Genomic DNA, 20564 nt, shown 5'->3' with positions numbered 1-20564 from the left:
TTATTTTATGTGTATGAGTGTATTGCCTGCATATATGTAAGTGTACCCCTACCATGCTATGCCCATGGATGCCTGAAAGTTTATCCAATCCCAAGTAAAGACATCTACTCAGTAGAGTTCTACTCAGCAGTAAGAAAAGATGAAATTATGAAATTTGCAGATAAATGGATGGAACTAGAGAGTGTTTTACTAAGTGAAATAACACAAACACAGAAAAGCAAGTGCTGCATGTTCTCCCCCATTTGTGGATTGTAGAACCAATCCATTATATGTATTCTGATATAATACCGGCAACCAGAAAATGTAAAGAATACACGGAGGTGTATTAGGGAACAGATGTTACCAGGGGTGAGGAGGGGAAAGTGGGAGTGTTCAGTAGGGAGGTAAGGGACATGCAAGTGGTCAAGGTGCAGGGGGATGGGAGGGAAGTCAGGAGCAGGTGGGAGGCAGGTGTTATTGGGGGAGGAGGATGGGGATAATGGGAGCACTGGGACTAGGGAAGGAGGAGGAAGGCCAGATGGGAGGAACAAGAGTAGATATGAATGAATCTTGGGGGCCTAGGAAACCCAGAGAGAAATGTGATGCCCCTGAAACCCCATAAGAAATGTCCATATAGTGTCTAAATGTTGGTGCATATGTATACCTGGGATGTGCTTGGCAAGGGACACAGTGCCAGACAGAAGAGACCTCCTTTTGGATGGTTTGGTGAAAGTGCTCCAGGATACTCTCCAAATAACACAGGGTATTGCCAAACCTCTTGGTTATCTTCCAGAACTAGTAGATAAGATCCTAATGCAGAAGATAGGACATGCTTTGGTTACAGGACTTAGAGCAATGGAGCAGGAACCGACCTGGAGGAGGCCTTCTACCAAAGTTTAGCTATCATAATGCTAGATGATAAAATGCAAACTGTCAAGGGAGAAAAACAATTGATGGTCGATTCCAGCCCTAAACCCTAATAACCATAACGGCTGGCAGGGAAAACTACCTCTATTGGTGCAGTAGTGGTGCTGTTATCTGGAGGGCAACAAAAATCTATCTAATTTAACTTAAAGCCCTCTTAATGGGAGTGAACTCAGGAGTGGCACAGTAAATTCAGCCAAATACACATGACAGGAAAGAACATAGATCCTAGAGAAAATTCTTTCTCTTTTATATCTCTAGACAAATGAAATTTCTTACCATATGCTAAATATGGATCCTTATATCTACAGATAATCATACTGTACACCAATCATCAAAGAAGCTCCTTTTTGTAAGAGATGATGGCTACTACAGAATTCCACAATTGCTCAGACACAAAGAATTTAACTCCGAGAGATGTCAAGTACTAGGTGAGACATCTACAGTTGAACCTCTACATCAGTCATGGACCATAGCAAAATGAAATTTCTTACCATATGCTAAATATGGATCCTTATATCTACAGATAATCATACTGTACACCAATCATCAAAGAAGCTCCTTTTTGTAAGAGATGATGGCTACTACAGAATTCCACAATTGCTCAGACACAAAGAATTTAACTCTGAGAGATGTCAAGTACTAGGTGAGACATCTACAGTTGAACCTCTACACCAAACAGTCATGGACCATAGAAGAACAAGGGGTAGATAGAAGACTAATACATCTTTCAACTCTCACCAGCAAAACTTCCATATACAACAGAGTGCAATACACCGGCCAAGTTTTAAAGAATAAGAGACTACAGAGTGTGTATCCTTGGATGGGACTCCTATATTTATCCTCACCCACACATGGCTCAGGGACCATTGCAGAAGAGGGGGTAGAAAGACTGTAAGAGATAAGGCTGGTTTATGAACATAGGGAAGCATAGGCTTTGAGGCCACTGGAATCTGGCACATGAGAACTTGTGGCAATGGTGACATCAAGCACAGAACCCATGCCAACTCACTTAAACTAGGGCCCAGAGGGAAGGAGAGAAATGGGTGGTGGGCTAGCCCTAGATTGAGAACTATTAGAGACTGATTGATGCTAGGTGAGGGAGAGTATGCCTTACATATGATCTCTAGATGGGCTGATTGGACTCCTGTGGACGAATTTACACGGAAGGACATCTGGGCACAACTGCTTGACTGGATATGACTTAACATGTATATTGGAATACATGAGGTCTGGTGGTGAGATGAGGAGGGGCATGGATGAGGGATGGGGCCTACATTTGATTAAGAACTGTTTTCTAAAAGTCACAAAAGCTCAATAATTTTTTAAAAATTTATGTTTATATCCAAAAAAAGAATTTACCGAGAATATTCAAAAGAACCCCATAGTTCAGTATTTTGAATAGAAAATAATCATAAAATATATTGAAGCATAATTTATGAAATGAAGTTATTTATTAAACTTGAAAAATGAAAATTACTCAATGTTTAACAAAATTTTAATATACACAGAAATATATCATCATATATGAGAAAACTACTCAGCAATAAGAGAAGTATGATAATGATGGTCATTCATGTTAACGTGAATTAATATCAAAAGCCGTATGCTGAAGGAAAGAAAACCAACAAAAAGCAGTAAAATAAATTATAGAACGAATAAATCTAATTTATATTTGTAGAAAATACATTGGGATTGCCTAAGGTCAGTGATGAAGCAGAAATGATTGCAAACTGACAATGCAGTTGGTGTTTATAAAATTGGCCCACAATCAAATGTGGTGATAAATAATAATGTAAAATTTCATTTGTCTACACAAGTAAACTTCTGCATATGATTGTATATAAGCCATATAAACTTGACTAAACGCAATGGCAAAATTGCAAGTTCTAATAATATATGTCATTTGAAGAATTATTTGGTTTATTCTAAAAGAGAACATGATCTGCTGGTGATGGATTTCAAGGATCGCTTGTTATGGCTCCGTTTCCAGATATCCAATTAGCTTGGGATGTGACCTGTACTAAACTGCATCCCTGCTTTGTTTCTAATGTCTTCTTTTTAATAAGAGAAAATCACTTTGGTCTTGAAAATAGACTCAATTTTGTAGTGAGAAAAGCCCCAATATGCATTGCAATGTCACCCTCATTGCATCCAAATATAGCTGAGAAACATATGGTAGAATCCCTATGTAAATTCAGGAATCAGAATTATAAAAAGTGAAGACAAGTAATTGAAACTTCAAGAAAAACTTTAATGTTTATCTTATTTTATAATACTCTGATGATATGATTTGTCCTATGATATAAATATTCATATTATTTTCCATTTCTGATACAAGGCATCCTTTAAGTACATTGCTCTGTTCATCAAATGGGTGGAATTTTTCAGTGTCCTGGAGGATAATAGTAAGCAAAGAACTTTGAGCTCTTTATAGATTTGAAAGAAAAGTAGAAATAAGTATATACAGTTTTCATCTTTTAGACACAATGATAGGATCATAAACTTTGGATATTATGAAATTGTTCATTAAACTCAAAATGTGCATGACATATTAAACTTTAATATCTGAAATTCTATTTAGCTGTTGTCATTTCCTTCTTTGGTTAGCCATGGAAAATATGCCTTACATAGTCCACCACTTCCCCTTGACACACTCATTACAACATTGTTTTCATTTAGACTACTGAAGGTTACTTTTTGACTGTTTTTCCTACTTCTTGTTTGCCTCTCATCACAAGCATTTTTTAGACAACAGTAAGAAAATTTTACCATGAAATCCAAATGATGAAAGAATATGATTATAATTCTGTGGTGAAATATTTAGAGAAGAATACATACTTTTTTTGAGAGGATGTGGTCTGGACCCTGCCTGCATTTTGCAACTTGTCTTGTTCTTTAAACCACCTGTGACCTCTCTCACTTTAGGACATTTATTTACCTGGAAAATTCTAAAAAAATTCTCCTGACATTTGTTTAAATTATTATGTCTTAGCTTGTATGTTACCCAAATTCAGCACTGTTTTTATCTTCCTCACAATATTTGTTACTAGACTCTATTACCTTTTAATTTATTAATTGTCTATACCTCTTAAATTCATTTAGAATATCTGTGTCACCTTCATTGCTCCTACCCCTAAGGTAACCTCTATTCTTCCTATTTCTTACTCTCACTATTTCTCAGGTGCTTTTCACTGAGGTTTTAATAGTTCTATTTTTCTATTATCTTTACATACTTTTTGAAATTTAACATAAGTGTAACTTATATTTTAAAAATAGTATTTACAATTATGTACTGAAATCTAAAGGAAATTTATAAGAATGTAGAATAATATTAAGAAGTTTATATTTCTCATCATGAAATGGAAACATTCTGTAAAGACTAGTTAAAAGCTTACACTGTTATTGAAATTATTAGGTTTCAATTCAGAATACAAGTTCCTATTTTTACAAAATATTTTCAGAGTATTTTTCAAAAGGCTTGAATGACTTATTTCTAACTGCTAATGTGAGGATCGCTTGAAATTAAACCTTATTTAGCTATTGGCAAGATCATGCAGTATAAAACATCTGACCAAAACAAGCATTTGGCACAAAATAAAGACTAAAAGAAATTTGAGATTATGAAATAATTATACCACATTTCTACTCTAATTTAAATTAACAATCTTATTGCATATCGGTTTCCATTGTTTTAAGAAGATATTATCAAATACATGAATTATATCTCACAATTAAAATCAAAGCATTTTACAATTAAAAATGTTAAAAGAAAACGTTTATGTTTAAGAATATAGTGCCCAAGGCATTCAATAAATGCTTCCTGAGTGTTACATTTTTATAAATAAAAATGTGAAATTACTATGTAATTTATTCCACTGAGCATATGTCTTTGAAATCAGACAAAAACACACTGATATATAGAAATGTTTTTAACTGTGTTATTCTTTCCTTTGGCCAAACTCCTAGAATTGCTCCCAATTTGCAGATACCTTCAAAACCCTCTCAAACCATTTCTCAATGCCTGCATCACAGTTTTTCCAAGTACCAGCAAGTGTCTTTGAGAGACAGTTAAGTTACCGGTTTTTCATTGCCAGCTTTATCCTTTCCTCCTGGTCATGTGTTGTTCCATCCTCCCACATGGACACAATGTACGCTGTGTGCATTTCAGTTCATATAGAAACATGAAGTAAGACATCTTTTGTTACTAGTTTCCCCTGAATTTCACACAATGCATTTTGACCATATTCTTCCCCCATTCCTCCAACTTCTCTCAGGACAACCCCCACCTCCACCTCACTCTCCATCCCTACTCACCCCACCCCGTTCCCTACCCATCCGATTTTGTGTCTTCTTTTAAGTTTTAAAACCGTTGAGTCCAATGTGTGCTGCTCTAGGGATGTTGTGATCCACTGGAGTGTGGTCTACCTACGAGGGGTCACCACTTAAAAAACACTGACATTTCCAGCTCCTTTTAGTTACCGATAGCTCCTCATCTAGGGGTAAGAGATTATGTGGACTTATCTTCTCCATGCTGGGACTTTTGTCTTGCTTGAGTTTGTGCACATTTTGTGCATGGTGTCATAAACATCGTAAGTTCATATTTGCAACTTCCCTGTTGTGTCTTGAAAACACCTTCCTCATAGTCATCTGCTGTCTCTGGCTTTTATCATCTTTCTTTCCCTCTTCCACAATATTCCCTGAGCCTTGGGATGAAAGGGTATGATATAGGTGTATTTGGATTGATGATTCCATAGTCTCATTCTCTGTATCTTGATAGGTTATGAGTCTTTGTTTTAATTGCCATTTACTTCAAAAAGAAACTACTGTGATGAGGGTTGAGAGATACACTAATCTATGGGCATAGAGATAAACTAAGAGGAATCAGTTTAATTTAGAAGAATAGTAGCAGTAAATTCTCCCCTGTCGAACACAAGTTCCTGACCCTTTCAGTGGGTTTCATCTTATGAAGTGGGCCTTAAATCCCATCAAGAGGTAGTTGGTTACTCCCCAGCCATCCATGCCACTATTGCTCCAGGGAGCGTGTCTTGTCAGGTCAGTCATCACCGTAGATCATAGTCTTCACAGCTTTTGTCTTCCATTAGTATGCATGATACCTAGCACTACAAAAGCTAGCCAATAGGGATGAAACTTCCAGGTCAGTGAAAGCTTGATTCTTCCATATTCTATGACTCAGCCATGTGGTCCCTCCAGCAATAGGGTCTTACTGTCATGTTTGGGAGAGTAAGCAAGAGCAATGCAATAGGCGGTAATGTTTGTGTATCTATGGGAGCAAAATTCTGGTCAATAACATGAAAAGAGGTAGTCAGTTCCTGGCATGAGCTTTTTATTTGCAAACCTATGCTGTCTAATAGAGGTCTTGCTGCCCTGTTATAAGTTAACTCCATTTTAAGTATTTTAATATATGTTTATGTATACAGTTTAAGTAGTTTCTACAATGCTATATTACCATCTGACCCATTCAAAAGGAATTTAATTTTAGGTGTCCTTCTCCATAGTCTTTCTTCTACCATGTCCTCCATTCCCCACCTCATTCAACCCTTCCTGTTCTATTGCTCTATTTAACCCGTTTTGGCTACCATGTTCTATCTTTCATACCTTAAAAGCTCATCTCCATGGTACCTTACTAATTTTCTGACCTTTTTTGGTATTCCAAATAAAACACACACAACTAAATCTTCAAGGATAACATGCGCATATGAGAGAAAATATATTTGTCTTTCTAGGTCTACGATACTTCACTCAGAATGATCACTTCCAAGTTCATCTGTGAGCTTAATACTTTTGTTTTACTTAAGAGTTAAATAATATTAAAATGTGTTAATGTATCATATTTTAAAAATATTTTTCAATGTACTTTTATTTTATGTTTATGTCTTTTGTCTGCATCTATATAAGTACATCACTTCTGCCCAAAATGAGTGAAAGCCAGAAGAGGGTGTTGGATTTTCATGAAACTGGAGCTGTTAAGCGGCCATGTGGGTGCTGGGAACTGAAGCTGCATTCTCTGCAAGAGCAGCCAGAGCCATTAAGTGCTGAGCCATCTCTCCAGCCTCCAAATGTACCACACTTTCATTATCCAGTCATCAGTTGCTGGCCACCATGAGTTGTTTCTGCTTCCTGACTTCTGTAAATAGTGCAGCAACAAACACGGAAAAGCAGGTATCGCCGTAGTAGGGCATAGACTTTTTTGGACAAATGCCCAGGAGTGTATAGCTGAATCATGTGGTAGATCTATTTCTAGCTTTTTGAAGGAAATGCCACACTGATTTCCGTAGTGGCTGCACCAAATTACAATTCTGCCAGTAATGAATTGTTCCCCATTTCCTTACAATCACACCAAACATACTTGTCATTTTTTTAGCTTACACATTCTGACTGGGGTAAGATGAAATACCAAAGCAGCTTTAATTTGCAATTTCCTGATGGCTAAGGGTGCTGAACATTTTAAAAATTGTTTCTCAGGGCTGCAGAAATGGCTCAGCGGCTAAGAGCACTAGCTGCTCTTGCAGAGGACCCTGATTTGATTCCCAACACCCACACAATGGCTAACAGCCGTCCAGAGGATCCAGCACTCTCTTCTGACTCTGTGGGTACTGCATAATATGGGTGTACTTACACACATGCAGGCAATACATACATACATGTAAAGCAAAAATAAAGTATTTTCCAAAAAAATTGTTTCTCAGCCTTTTGTCTTTCAACTTTTGAGAACTCTATGTGGTTTCATGCCCCATTTTTTCCCCTTTGTGTTATTTGTTTCCTTGATGTTTTGCTTCTTGAGTTCTTTGTTTATTCTAGATACTAACTCTCTGTCAGACATGTATTTCATAAAGATTTTTTCCCAGTCTGTTGGGTGACTCTTCATAAAAATGATGGTGTCCTTTGCTGTTCAGCAGTGGTTTACTTTTACATTAAGTGACATTTATCAGATGCTGGCCTTAAAGCCTTCAGTATCAGAGTCCTGTTCAGAAAGTCCTTTATATGCCAATAAGTTTCAGTGTATTCCCTACTTTCCTCTGTATCAGATTCACAATATCAGGTCTAGCTGAAGTCCTTGATGCATGTGAGGTTGAGTTTGGGGCAGGATGGGAGATAGGCATCTAGTTTCATTTTTCTATATGTAGCTATCCATTTTGAACAACATTACTGTTAAGAGTCTATCTTTTCTCCAAAGTGTATCATTAGTCTCCTTCAAAAATCAGGTGACTGTATTAGTGTGGGCTCGTGTGTGGCTCCTCAGATTTATTCTGGTCATTAATGTATTTTTATGTCACTATCATGATGTTTTTATTACTATAATGCTGTAGTATATCTTGAAATATGTGTTGGTGATACCTCCAGAAGTATTTTTTATTGTTAATTATTTTTATGGTTATACTGGTTTTTTTGTGTTGTCACATGGAATTTAAGGTTATTTTTCAAGCTCTGTGAATAATTGCATTAGAGTTTTGATGGAGATTGCATTGACTGTATAGATTGTTTAAGTAGGATGGCTATTTTGCAATATTTATACTAATGATTAAGACAAATCTCAAAAACACTATATATCTTCAACTTGTAGTGTTGTCATAAGTAAATGGGCATAACTTAGTCTATCTCTGTGTCTTGTTTTATGTTCCACTGAGTAGTGTGTCTATCACTTAGCACTATGCAGAACTGACTACTGTAATTATAAGCATGCGTCTTGAACTGTTAGTTCCTCTTACTTGTTCTTCTTTTTTGAAGTTGTTTTGCTCTTCTAATTCCATTATTTCCCACATTACCTTTAAATAATCTATTTACATCATCAAAAACCAGATTCATCTCTGGCTTTTTCAATTTCCATATACTATATCTTTGTCTCACATTTTTTACATATTTTACTCCAGTTTTTTCCATTTGTTTCTCTTGTTTTTCAGTTTGGAAATCCCTGCTAATACATCATTAAGCACATTGGAATTCTTCTTTAGACTCCTCCATGGTACTGATGACACCATCAGTGTTATCCTTTATCTTACAGGAATTTTATTTCTACCACTTTCTTTAATATTCTTCTGAGGTTTCCCATCATTCTGATTATATCATCTTCCTGTTCTTGTATGGTATCCATTAGCATCTTTAACATACTAAGGTTTAGCATACAACAAGTTTTAAATTCTTTGCTTTATGATTCCAAAATTTCTACTACACCTGAATATAGTTCAGATAATTGAGCTATAATAGTTCATAATAGTTCATGTCCCACCAAAGTATATTTTACGTTTTAGCATGCCTGCAATTTTATTGATGTAAAATGTGATATACAAGTAAGCATACCTGGTTTAACTAGGCTTCTAAGGTCAAGGGTCATGTTTCTCTAGCTTGTAGTTTTGCTATCTTTCCTATTGGCTATAGACATCAGAGGATAAGAAGTCCTATATTGTCTGGGTGCTGTCTGTCTTACTGGCTTTGGTTTGCCCTAGATAAACCTTACTAGAATATATGAGGTATGAAATTCTACCAGTTTCTAAGCCACGGTTATGCAAAAGCCCTTTGAGTTGGAGGAGTTAAGGTATAGGGTGAGAGAAAGTATTCAACGTCCTGTGATGATTACAGCCTGTTGGTGAGCTTTTGTCTATCACAGTAATATTCACAAATGATTACATCACCCCCATCCACTCTGTCCCTAGATAGGACTAGAGGGCACTGAAATCTTTTCCCTTCTCCCAGGTCAGTTAAACTCTGGTAAAACCTAAGTAGGTTAGATTCTGCCAAAATAGTTTCCCTGAAATACAGGCTTTTATTAGGGGGAACACAATGCTCAGTACTTATTTCAAAATGACTACTCTTATCCCTTGATGGAATTTTTCTTTGATTTTTTTTTTCCCCTTTGAGAACCTGATATAGCTTGTGGAGCATAAGTCTCAAAGCATGGGATCTCCCTTAAGGCTGTACAATCTCCCCTGGAAATTTTAACTCTGAAGCTCTTCTGTGCTAAGCTCCAGCAATTTGTCAATCATAGCTTATAGGTTCCTACTGGTCTGGTCCCCAGCAGTAGCTTCAGTGCTGGGAAAGCTGTGATTTTCTGTATTTTCCATTCTTTCCAATTTTCAGGGTGACAGATCACTCTGTGACCCCAGTTTTCTAATGGCTAGAAGAAAACTTGTTTTTTGTTTATTGAGCTCACGTTCTGATTTGTAAGGATGAGACTGAGAACTCTCAAGTTCTGTGTCAGATTAGAAACTAAGCCACATTTTTAATAAATAAAAAGTTTAAGCAAAATATTTCTTGATCTTAAGAATTGTTAAGTATAATATTTACAGTATGCAAAAGTATAAAAATAAAAACAAAAGCGTGCTCCATTTTCATATCACACTGATACAAATACAGTTCTATTTTGTGCATGCTTACCATTTTTTTTGAGTACATGTGTGACTGCAAGGATGTTTTCTACTGTAACTTAGGCTTTTCATTTAATAACGTATCTGGTATTTTGAAAGCAAAACTTTGAACAGCTACAAATCCTTCCTATAACTATCATGAAATTTTCTCAACAAAACATGGACTGCTGTTCATTATACTCTTCACACTTTGCACTGTTGCAGGTTGATTAGCAAGCAGTAGATTTACAAATGTACTGTGGATTTAATTATTTACATACAATGAATTCCCAATGGACAGAACCTCTTTTGTAGAATGAACAAATACTGTTTAAAGAGCTCCAGTTTCTCTGCTATTGCATTTCCTAGCATCGATTTGCTATTTGTACACCATCAGTGCAAGTTGTATTATATGTAACTGTAAATCTCTGTCTGGTTACAGATAGATTGGAAGCTAATCAATGAAAGCCAAATGTACTGGAGTAACAGAGGTAATAGAGCTGGCATTTCCTTTTTCACTGTATCTTTTTTATGTACCATTAATGTACCTGAGCAATGTGTGTATTTGTGTGTGTGTGTGTGTGTGTGTGTATACATTACTTAAAGCACTTAAAGAAACATGTCTTATTCATAGTTTACCTCAATTAATAAGAAAAGGCATAAGTGAGAATGCACAGGAGAATCTTATTATAATTGATAAACTCTTTTTTTTTCCCTCACCACTCTGTAACATACTTAATTCTGAAACAGGTGTATCCTAGGAATGTTTTTAGGAAAGCCACTGCACATTAGTTGGTCTATATTAGTGTATGCAGTAAAGGTTTAGTCTATCCAACAGAAATCTCACCAGTACAGCAGGAAAAGAATCTTACTATTTGAATGGCTAAGTGATGTGTAAAACTTAAATCTTTTTCTTCTCTCTAGTTGTGCCCTCCTTAGCATTGCAGATTTTTTTCCCCATAGGCTTACTCATTGAGTAATGTTGTTAAAGCCCTGTTAGGTAAAAACCCTTGCAAAACATTATTAAAACGCGAGAAAAAACCTCAGTGATAAAACCAACAAGAGACTTCAAGGACTGAGAAATCCCTTTACAGAGCATTATGAGGAGACAACTGTGTAAAACTGAGTATGTCTTTAATATACTTAGGACAAAAGCTTGCCTGACTCAGTTTTGTTTTGTTTTGTTTTGGTTTGGTTTGGTTTGGTTAGGGGGGCCTCTCCTGGTAGCTCCAGCTGGTCTGAAACAGATTATGGAGGAAGGTTGGCCTTGATCTCTCAGAGCTCTGCCTCCTGAGTGCTGGGATTAAAGGCATACACTACCAAGTCCTGCTGAACCAGTTTTTAACACTGCTATAAATTTTGCAATGGTTTAGATTATTTCAATCCTCTTGTCAGAATGTGTGTGTATGTTAGCTTCCCGAAGAGGAGCATTTAAAGGAAAGTGAGTGACTTACGTGATGAAATCAAGGACAAAGGGAAAAGTACATGCTGGATGGTAAAGAGATGTTTGCTTTGTAGTACTTATCATTACTTTTCAATTAATTGAACAGTTTTGAAAAGTCTGCCTGCCTAACCACAAACTGACTAGAACTCTATTGGTTGTAGATGGGTTGGATATCACAGATACAAGCGCCTAATTACAAATTATCTTGTGCTACCTTGGCCCCTTGAATAGCCATGTGTGCCATAACATCCTTGAAAGGCTCACAGAAAACTTTTCAGATACATTAACTTGACAAACCTCTAGCTTTCACCCACACAAAAGCTAAGAATAGCCTCAGATAACGTCTGAGGTCTACAGCAGAGGTTGTCCCAATTTGCTGTAACCTACCTACCTGATTTTCTAACAATGTTTTTGAAAGTGTCTTGATTTATGATTTTCTTTTGTTACTATAAGACTTCATGAAATTGTTACCCCATTGGAGCATGATTTTCAGGAAAACTTAAAACTGCTTCTGGAGTATGGCCATACATGTTTTGCTCCAGGGTAACTAATCTCCTGCTACCTTTGCTTGTAGTGATAGTGTGTTTCTGCATTGAATGCTCTATGTTACTTTTAAGAAGTATGCAATTACTCCTGTGAAAAGATGTTTTTGAAGGCTGACATATTCCATCCTGTTTTATAAGGATGAAGAAGGCTGAGGACAATTTAGGATGAGAAATTTGGGAGCTATGGAGACTGTGAGGCTGGAATTCAGCCCAGCCTCTCCATGAAACTTCTCTTATTACTGTTTTCTTAATTTTGATTCACATTTTCCTGAGTCTAGGGAATTTTTAAAACTTGTAGGAAAGTACTGTGTCAACTTGATTTTGAGTTGCTATAAAACTTTAATGGCTCTGACCCTTTTATTTCACATCTACAAAACAAAGCAAGATGAAAAAAAATTGGTGCGACAAAATGACATTTTACTTAGCACTCGTTTTTATCTCATTTAATTTTATGGCAAATTTTTAAACTCTCTAAAGTTTATAGAGCAATTAAACTATGTTCTCAGTCAGGGAAAAACACATGTATGCACACACATAAAAGAGCAATAAGCAGTAAGTAGTAATTTCCAAATACAAGCTTCAGTTTCACTATGAGTTATTCAAGTTGAATGAATAAGTTGAATGTTTGTTCTGTAAAAGAAGCTGCTCCTGTTACAAATAAAATTGACTCTTGTCAAGGAAATGTTTTTTTTTTTTTTCAACAACAGGGAATGAGAGAAGCTTTATCAGATCAACCAATGAATCAAATTGTGAATTTTAAAAATCCTCCATTATTCCTCATTTAAATTCATCCTTATTTTGTGACAGAATATTGGGTGAAAGAGACCAGTATTAACATGATGTTTAAATAATAATGTAGAAATACCTAAGAAACCTAATCAAATATTGAACTGGTTGAAATTCATTTTGTTCTTTAATATATTGGGGAATATCTTCAGGAATTATTAAGTGCAATGATGTATATGAGAATTACTCCAATGTACTAGCTCAATATAAAAGCCAAAATTATAAAGATATAGTCACTGATACTTATATAAAACTAACACAAATACTTTCTGTGACTTTTACCAAAAATATTCATTATGACTACATAAATTACAAATAAAATATACATGTATTATAGAAATAAATAGGTTAAAATTCTGACATATAAAATTCACTTCTCTTTGAAAGTTAATGAGATTTAGAATATTATTTTGTTAGTAATATCTCTTGGAAATACCATTAAAAATTTTTAGTGTTATTTCATGTGTGTGTGTGTGCGTGTGTGTGTGAGTCTGTGTGTCTGTATGTGTATGTCTGCCACATGTAGGTGGGTGCCACAGCATCCAGAAGAGGACATTGAATCCCTTGGATCTGGAAGCACTGGTGATTGTAATCCAGTTGATATGATTACTGGGAACCAAACTATGGTCTTTCAGAAGAGCAGCAAGTAAATGCAATTAACTGCTGAGGAATCACTTCAGTCCCTGGATATACATATTTCATTGTGGACGAGCCAAGGGAGAGGAGGCTGGAAGTTTTCCTGTATATCTAAAGGATAACTACACATATAAGGAACATAGTGTAAAATTTCCCAAGTCCAAAGGTTCATGCTATAGAGATGGTGTGATTACTCAGGGGTTAAGAGCATATATGGCTATGTCTGGGGACCTTAGCTGAGTTCCCAGAATCCATGTCAGGCAGCTCACAACTGTCTATAATCCCAGATTCAAGGGATCCAACTCCTGGCCTCAGCAGGCAAGTATGCTGCCATGCACATACACACAGACGTGCATGAATACACATTTAAAAATAAAAATAAATCTTACAAAGAGTGTTATGTTGCAACAACTGCAGTTACCTCTATAAACTGTAGATGTCTGATAATTCTAATTTCCACCTAGTTGTCTTGGAAAAATGAATATCAAACATTTTCTTAAAATATGTTTATCTTTTTCCTCAGAACTTAGAGGAAAGGATTTTCAGTGTGCAAACCCAGTCTAATACATAACACTGTTTTAAAAGTCACGTCTAATATTATAGTAATAAAGCAAACTACAAGTCAAATCAGAAAAGTGCCAAAGCTTCAAATGTAATATATTGTTTAGAAAATCACAGTTGTGAGAGACAGCTCTATGCTCTGAAGCTCATGCTTTCTTCATTTACACTACATTCCAATAAATAATGAGCTTTATAAATATAATTAGTATGTATATAAACATGTTAGTTATCTAATTGAAGTATTTATTTGGTCTCTGCTGTACAAGAAAAATAATTCAATATCTTCATTTTCCCCACTCAAAGTTTATTATTTAGTTAATTTATTTTGAGTATTTTGTACATAGTATTGTCTTTGCATTATTTCCATCCCCCCTTGTACCCATCAACTCTCCCCGTGTTCCCCCACTACCTCGGAATTTCTTGTCTCATTCTTTGATTATTATTGTTAAACACACATGCACACACACACACACACACACACACAATAGGAAAGCTATGTAAATGAAATAGCCACAGTGTGGTAGTTTAACGAGATCTCCAGAATGACAAACCTGATTGACATGTAAATATGAATTGGGAGAATGTCACAGGGTTCCCCCTTAAGATAAAGAGCTGCAGGGTGTCAGTGGATGCTGCCAGAGAATCAGTTTACTGTAAGGACTTAGTTCCCTGAGAGGTTATCTAGCTCCAAATGGACAGTCCCAAACATAGATATGTACAAGCACCAGTACCACTAATTGAACTCAGTGCAGTTTGTGTGTGTGTGTGTCTGTGTGTGTCCGTGTGTGTGTGTATGTGTTCGTCTGCCTGTCTGTCTGTGTGCTTTTTCTTCCCATTTTTCTCCTTGGTTACTTTTCACATTCCTGGATCCTGTACTGATTTCAGGATATATACTCACACTTAAGGAATTGGAGCCATGCTCCACAAGTGACAGACTGGATTCTTCGTTTATTTTTCTGAGTCTATGTTACTTCACTAAGTATAAGAGTTTCTAGTTCCATACAATTACGTGTCAACTTCATGATTTCATTATTCTTTACTGCTGAGTAAAACTCCATAGTGTAATTGTACCACATTTTCTTTATTCATTCATCAGCTGAACAAGTAGGATTTTTCAATTTCCTACCTATTGTGAAAAGAGCAGCAAGAAACAAGGCTGAGCAAATATCTCTGTAGTAGGATATTGAGTCCTTTGGGTATATGCAAATAAGACATATAGCCACATCATATGGCAGATCTAATTTTAGATTTTTAAGTGTACTCCATACTAATTTTCACAGTGGTCAGACTAGTTTGTAATTCCTCCAGCAGCGAATGAGGGTTCCCTTGCCCTCCATCCTCACCAGTATCTGTTGTCACTTGTTTTCTTGATCTTAGCCATTCTGAATGGAGTAGGATGAAATCTTAAAGTAGTTTTAATTTGCATTTACCTAATTGCTAAGGATGTTGAACACTATGAAAGATATTTCTTAGCCATTTTTATTTCTTCTTTTGAGAAATCACTTTTCGGATCTGTACACATTTTGTAATTGGTTCATAAATTTTCTTGAGTCTTTGTTTTTGTGTTCACTGTATATTTTGGATAATAATCCTCTAAAATATGTATAGCTGGCAAAGATTCTTTTCCATTCTGTGGGCTTTCTGTCCTCAATTGGTTAATTAATTTGTTGTACACAAGCTTTTTAACTTAATGAAGTCCCATATGTCAGCTGTTAACCTTAATTCCTGAGCAACTGAAGTCCAATTTAGAAAGTCCTTTCCTACACCTATCTTTTATAGTACTAACTATGTTTTCTTCAACAGTTTCAGCAGCTTATATTTCACATTGAGGTTTTTGATCCATTTGGAGATTATTTTTGTACATGGGGATATGTTAATTTTATACTTTTACATGTGGAGATCCAGTTTAACTAGCACCATTAATTGAAGATGCTGTCTTTCCTCCACTCTGTTCTTGATAACTTGATCAAATATTAGGTGGCTGTAATTGTACACACTCATGCTTGAGTCTTATATTTTGTTCCACTGATCTACATGCCTTTATTTTTGTGCCAATAGTACACCATTTTTATGACTATCCTTGCATAATATAGTTGAAATCTGGTATGGTAATCTCTCCAGCACTGTTAGTTTTGCTCAGATTTGCTTTGGCTGTAAGGGATCTTTTGTGGTTCCGTATGAATTTTAGGATTTTTTTTCTATCTGTGAAAATGTTATGGGGGTTTTGACTGGTATTTTACTGAATCTGTAAATTACTTTTGGTAAGATCATCATTTTCCAATATTAATTCTACCAATCAATGAGTACTTGAGGTCTTTCCATCTTCTACTGACTTCTTCAATTGCTTACTTCAAAGATTAAAGTTTTCACAGTCAAGAGCTTTATCATCTTCAGTCTGGTTTATAGCAACACATACCTGTGTTGAGGCTGTTATGAATGGGATTGTTTCTGTGATCTCTTTCTCTGACTACTTGTTATTGGTATACAAAAAGCCAATTAGCAAGATGTAGTGGTGTATGCCTTTAATCTCAACATTTTGGAGTCAGAGGCACGTATTTCTTTTAGCTCTAGGCCACCCTGACCTACATAGCATTTCCAAGCCAGCCAGAACTACAAAGAATAAAAAAGAAAACCAATGATTTTTGTAAATTAATTTTTTTGTCCTGCCATTTTGATAAATGTGTTCATCATTTCTGAGGTTTCCTAGTAGAACTTTTAGGACCTCTTATGTATGTTGTGTATCTGTAAATAGGAATTCTATTGAATGTAGAAATTCACCCTTCTCTTTTTAGATTTTCTAACATAATTGAATATAAGTTTTGAAAGTATTCCCTTACAATATTCTGAATCTCTTTGGTGTCTGTTGCAATATTTCCCCCGTGCCTCTGATTTTGTCGATTTGGATTTGCTCTTTCTTTTGGTTAGCTGGGCAAAGAGTTTGTTTATCTTGTTTATCTTTTCAAAGAACCACCTTTTAGAGTCATTGATTCTTTGCAATGTTTTTTGTTGTTTCTATTTCATCGATTTTTATTTCTACTCTCATATTTATTATTTCTTCTCATCTGCTGGGTTTGGATTTAATTTTTCCAGATTATTAAGTTGTTCAACTAAGTCATCCTTTGTCGGCTCTTTCTGAATTTTAAATTTTGAAATTTAGAACTATAAAATTCCATCTTAAGACATTTTTTACTGTGTCACAGAGATTTTGTTGTGCTGTATTATCATTTACATTTAGGTCCATGAATAGTTTTCTTTCTTTCTTGATTTCTTCTTTGACCCATTTAACCTCCATGAGTTCATGTAGCTACTAGAACCTCTTTTGCTGTTGGTTTTAGGCTTTACTGCATTGTAATATGAAGAATGTTTGGAATTATTCCAGGTCTTTGTTTTAATGTTTGTTTTGTGCATCAGCATGAGATCTACTTAAGAGGAAGATCTTTCGGCTTCTATGTAGAATGTGTATTCTTTTCTCTGTTTATTCTTTGCCCAAGTGAAAGGCCAATTGGAGAAATTGGGGTATTGAAGTAACCTACTATTACTGAGTTGGGATTAACCTTTCTCTTGAAGTCCAGTTGTATTCTTTTTATGAAATTTGGTGCACTGGAGTTTCATGCATATTTGTTCATGGTTATAATGTCTTCTTTGTCAATTGTTCCCTTGATCAGAATGAAATGACCTTCTTTAGCTCATGATTCATTTTTAGTTTGAAATTTATTTTACTTGAAATTAGGATAGGAAGGCCTCCTTGCTTCTTCATGCATTTGCTTGGGATGTATTTTCCAGGCACTGTAAGGTGGTGCCTGTCCATTAGGATAAGATGAAGCCCATATACCCAGGTCACAATGCAAAACACAAATCATTTATTATTTTTTAAATCTTCTATTGGTTTCCTTTCCACTCATAATGCAATTGCACAGTAACCTTGTTTCTCCTCTTTAAACCTGTAGGTCTCTATTATCTAGCACATCTTATTTTTTCTTTTTTGATGTTGATGATTAAACTCATGGATTTGTACATGCTTGGCAAGTACTCCACTGCTGAGCTCTATTTGTATAACAGCTTAATTTTTTCAGGACACACACACACACGTATACACACACACACACACACACACACACGTATCATTGAGGATCTATTACGGGTAATAATATTTACTGTAAGTTAAATATATGTTAATTATGGTTACACTATTTCTGCATGAACTCCAGATTTCTCTAATTTTTCTCATTTGGTTCATGGAGCCTCTGGGAGTACATCATATGCATACAATGAATGTTCTTTTCATGGCAGAGCCATTTGTGGTTTTCTTCTGCTTCCAGGGCTATAAAGAGATATCATCCGTCGTTGCTGACACTTCAAAGCTGCAAACAAAACCACTTCAAAGCCATATGTCTCTGCTCATTCTGCTTTTCTAATTCACAATATAGGATATTTAGGTCATTTTGAAATCTCCATGCATGTTCTACAATTTCCAGTTACGCTGTAGAGATCATAAACAGTGAATACATGTACTATCTCTCATTGGATGATGCCAGTCGATGCAGAAAGTGTCAGTCCAGTCTTTTTTCAATCCTTAAGGAGATTTTATAAATCAATTTTATTAAGACATAATTTTAAGTAGGATTGCACTTTGAAAATAGTTTAATGAATTTAGAAATATGTAAGCCAGTTTGGATGAGTCTGCTAGCATCGTCATATTCATGGTCACAGAGTGAGTTTTACAAACAACAGAAATTGTTTTTCACATTTAAGAGAAGAGAAACTAGGCAAAGTGTGCTGGTGTTGTTACATGCCTTTAATACAAACACTAAGAGCCAGAAGCAAGCAGATCTCGCTGAGTTTGGCCAGGCTAATCTGCATTTTCAGTTTTATGACCTTGTCTCAAAAAAAATCCAAGGTCAAAATGTCAGTAGGTTTGACTTCTGAGCGTTTTCCTTGTGGGTTGCAGGCGGTCTCTCTTCATGGTGTCCTTGCTTGACCTCTCTCCTGTCTGTGTGCTTGTGGTTCCTGTTCATAATAATGTCTCATTTTCCTTCTCCTGACCCTATTTTATTAAGTGAAATTTCTCAGGGATTTTGCTTATTATTATCATTATCATCATTATTATTATTTGGTCTTTTTGAGACAGGGTCTCCCTGTAGCCCCAGCTGTCCTGGAACTCGTTATGTAGACCAGGTTGGCCTTGAACTCACAGAGATCTGCCTGCCTCTGCCTCCCGAGTGCTGGGATTAAAGGCGTGAACCACCATGCCCTGCCTGTTCCTCTTATTTTAAGAGCAGAAGTGCCACTGATTAATGTCCTACCAATATGACCTCATTTTACATTAATTACTGTTTAAAAGACCTTGTATCAAGTAGATCCATATTTCGGCATACTACTTCAACATATGAACTCTGGAGGGAAAATTTCAATTTACTGTAACATCAGTATAATTCAATCTAAAGATCAGAGCCATAAAACTATAATTTTCTCTTGCTGCAATTATTTAGACCAAATAACATGCAATAAAATACAACCACTAATTTTCTCTAATTTTATATGATGTTATGATGGTATGATTGGTTTATATTCCTTTGTTTTATTTCTTTCTCTCCTACTGGCAGGCCTCTCTCCTGGTCCAACAAGCTCCTCAGTGAAGTCCAAAGGAATCCTTGGGGCCTCTTCCCACCCCATCTACCTTTGCATCTCTGGGTGGCATGGTCACCAGCAGCCCTAGATCAGCATCTTTCCGGGGCCAGGCTCCCAAGCCAGTCCAACCCCCAGATTCCTGAGGCCAAAATTGTTCCTGGAGGGATTCAGACCTTAGGACAAAGCCTGATAACATCTGACCCTCATCTGAATTGGGCCTCTGTGGGAACTCCTGAAGAGAAAAGCAATCCGGCCACTCCAATATAAAATCAAAAGAGAGAACCAGAAGCTCAGACAAACAAGCTTTTCATGCCCAAAAAGTAAACCACAAAGACACATAAAGTTCACAAAAAAAAGCAGACCTAAACTTGAAGGCCTGAGTCTCACACACGAATCAGAAACTACAAAATAAATTCAAATGTCAAAATCAGAGAGAAAAAATAATAACATGAAAAGCCAAGATAACATATCCCCACCAAATACCAATAGTCTTCTAGAGGAGTACAATGAGAACCCCCTAGAGATAATGCAGGACATGGAATTCAAACAAACAATTATAAACATGATAAAAGAATTCAGTGAATTTAAAGAACACACAAAAAAAGAAATCAAAGAACTGAAGGAAGATAGGGATAAACTTGTGAATGAATTCAGAAAAGAGAAATATTGAAGAATACTCAGGCTGAAATGAAGAAGGAA

Source organism: Nannospalax galili, unplaced genomic scaffold (assembly GCF_000622305.1).
Source record: "Nannospalax galili isolate Female #2095 unplaced genomic scaffold, S.galili_v1.0 scaffold1472, whole genome shotgun sequence".
Taxonomy (NCBI): Eukaryota; Metazoa; Chordata; class Mammalia; order Rodentia; family Spalacidae; genus Nannospalax; species Nannospalax galili.
This window is presented reverse-complemented; position numbering follows the sequence as displayed.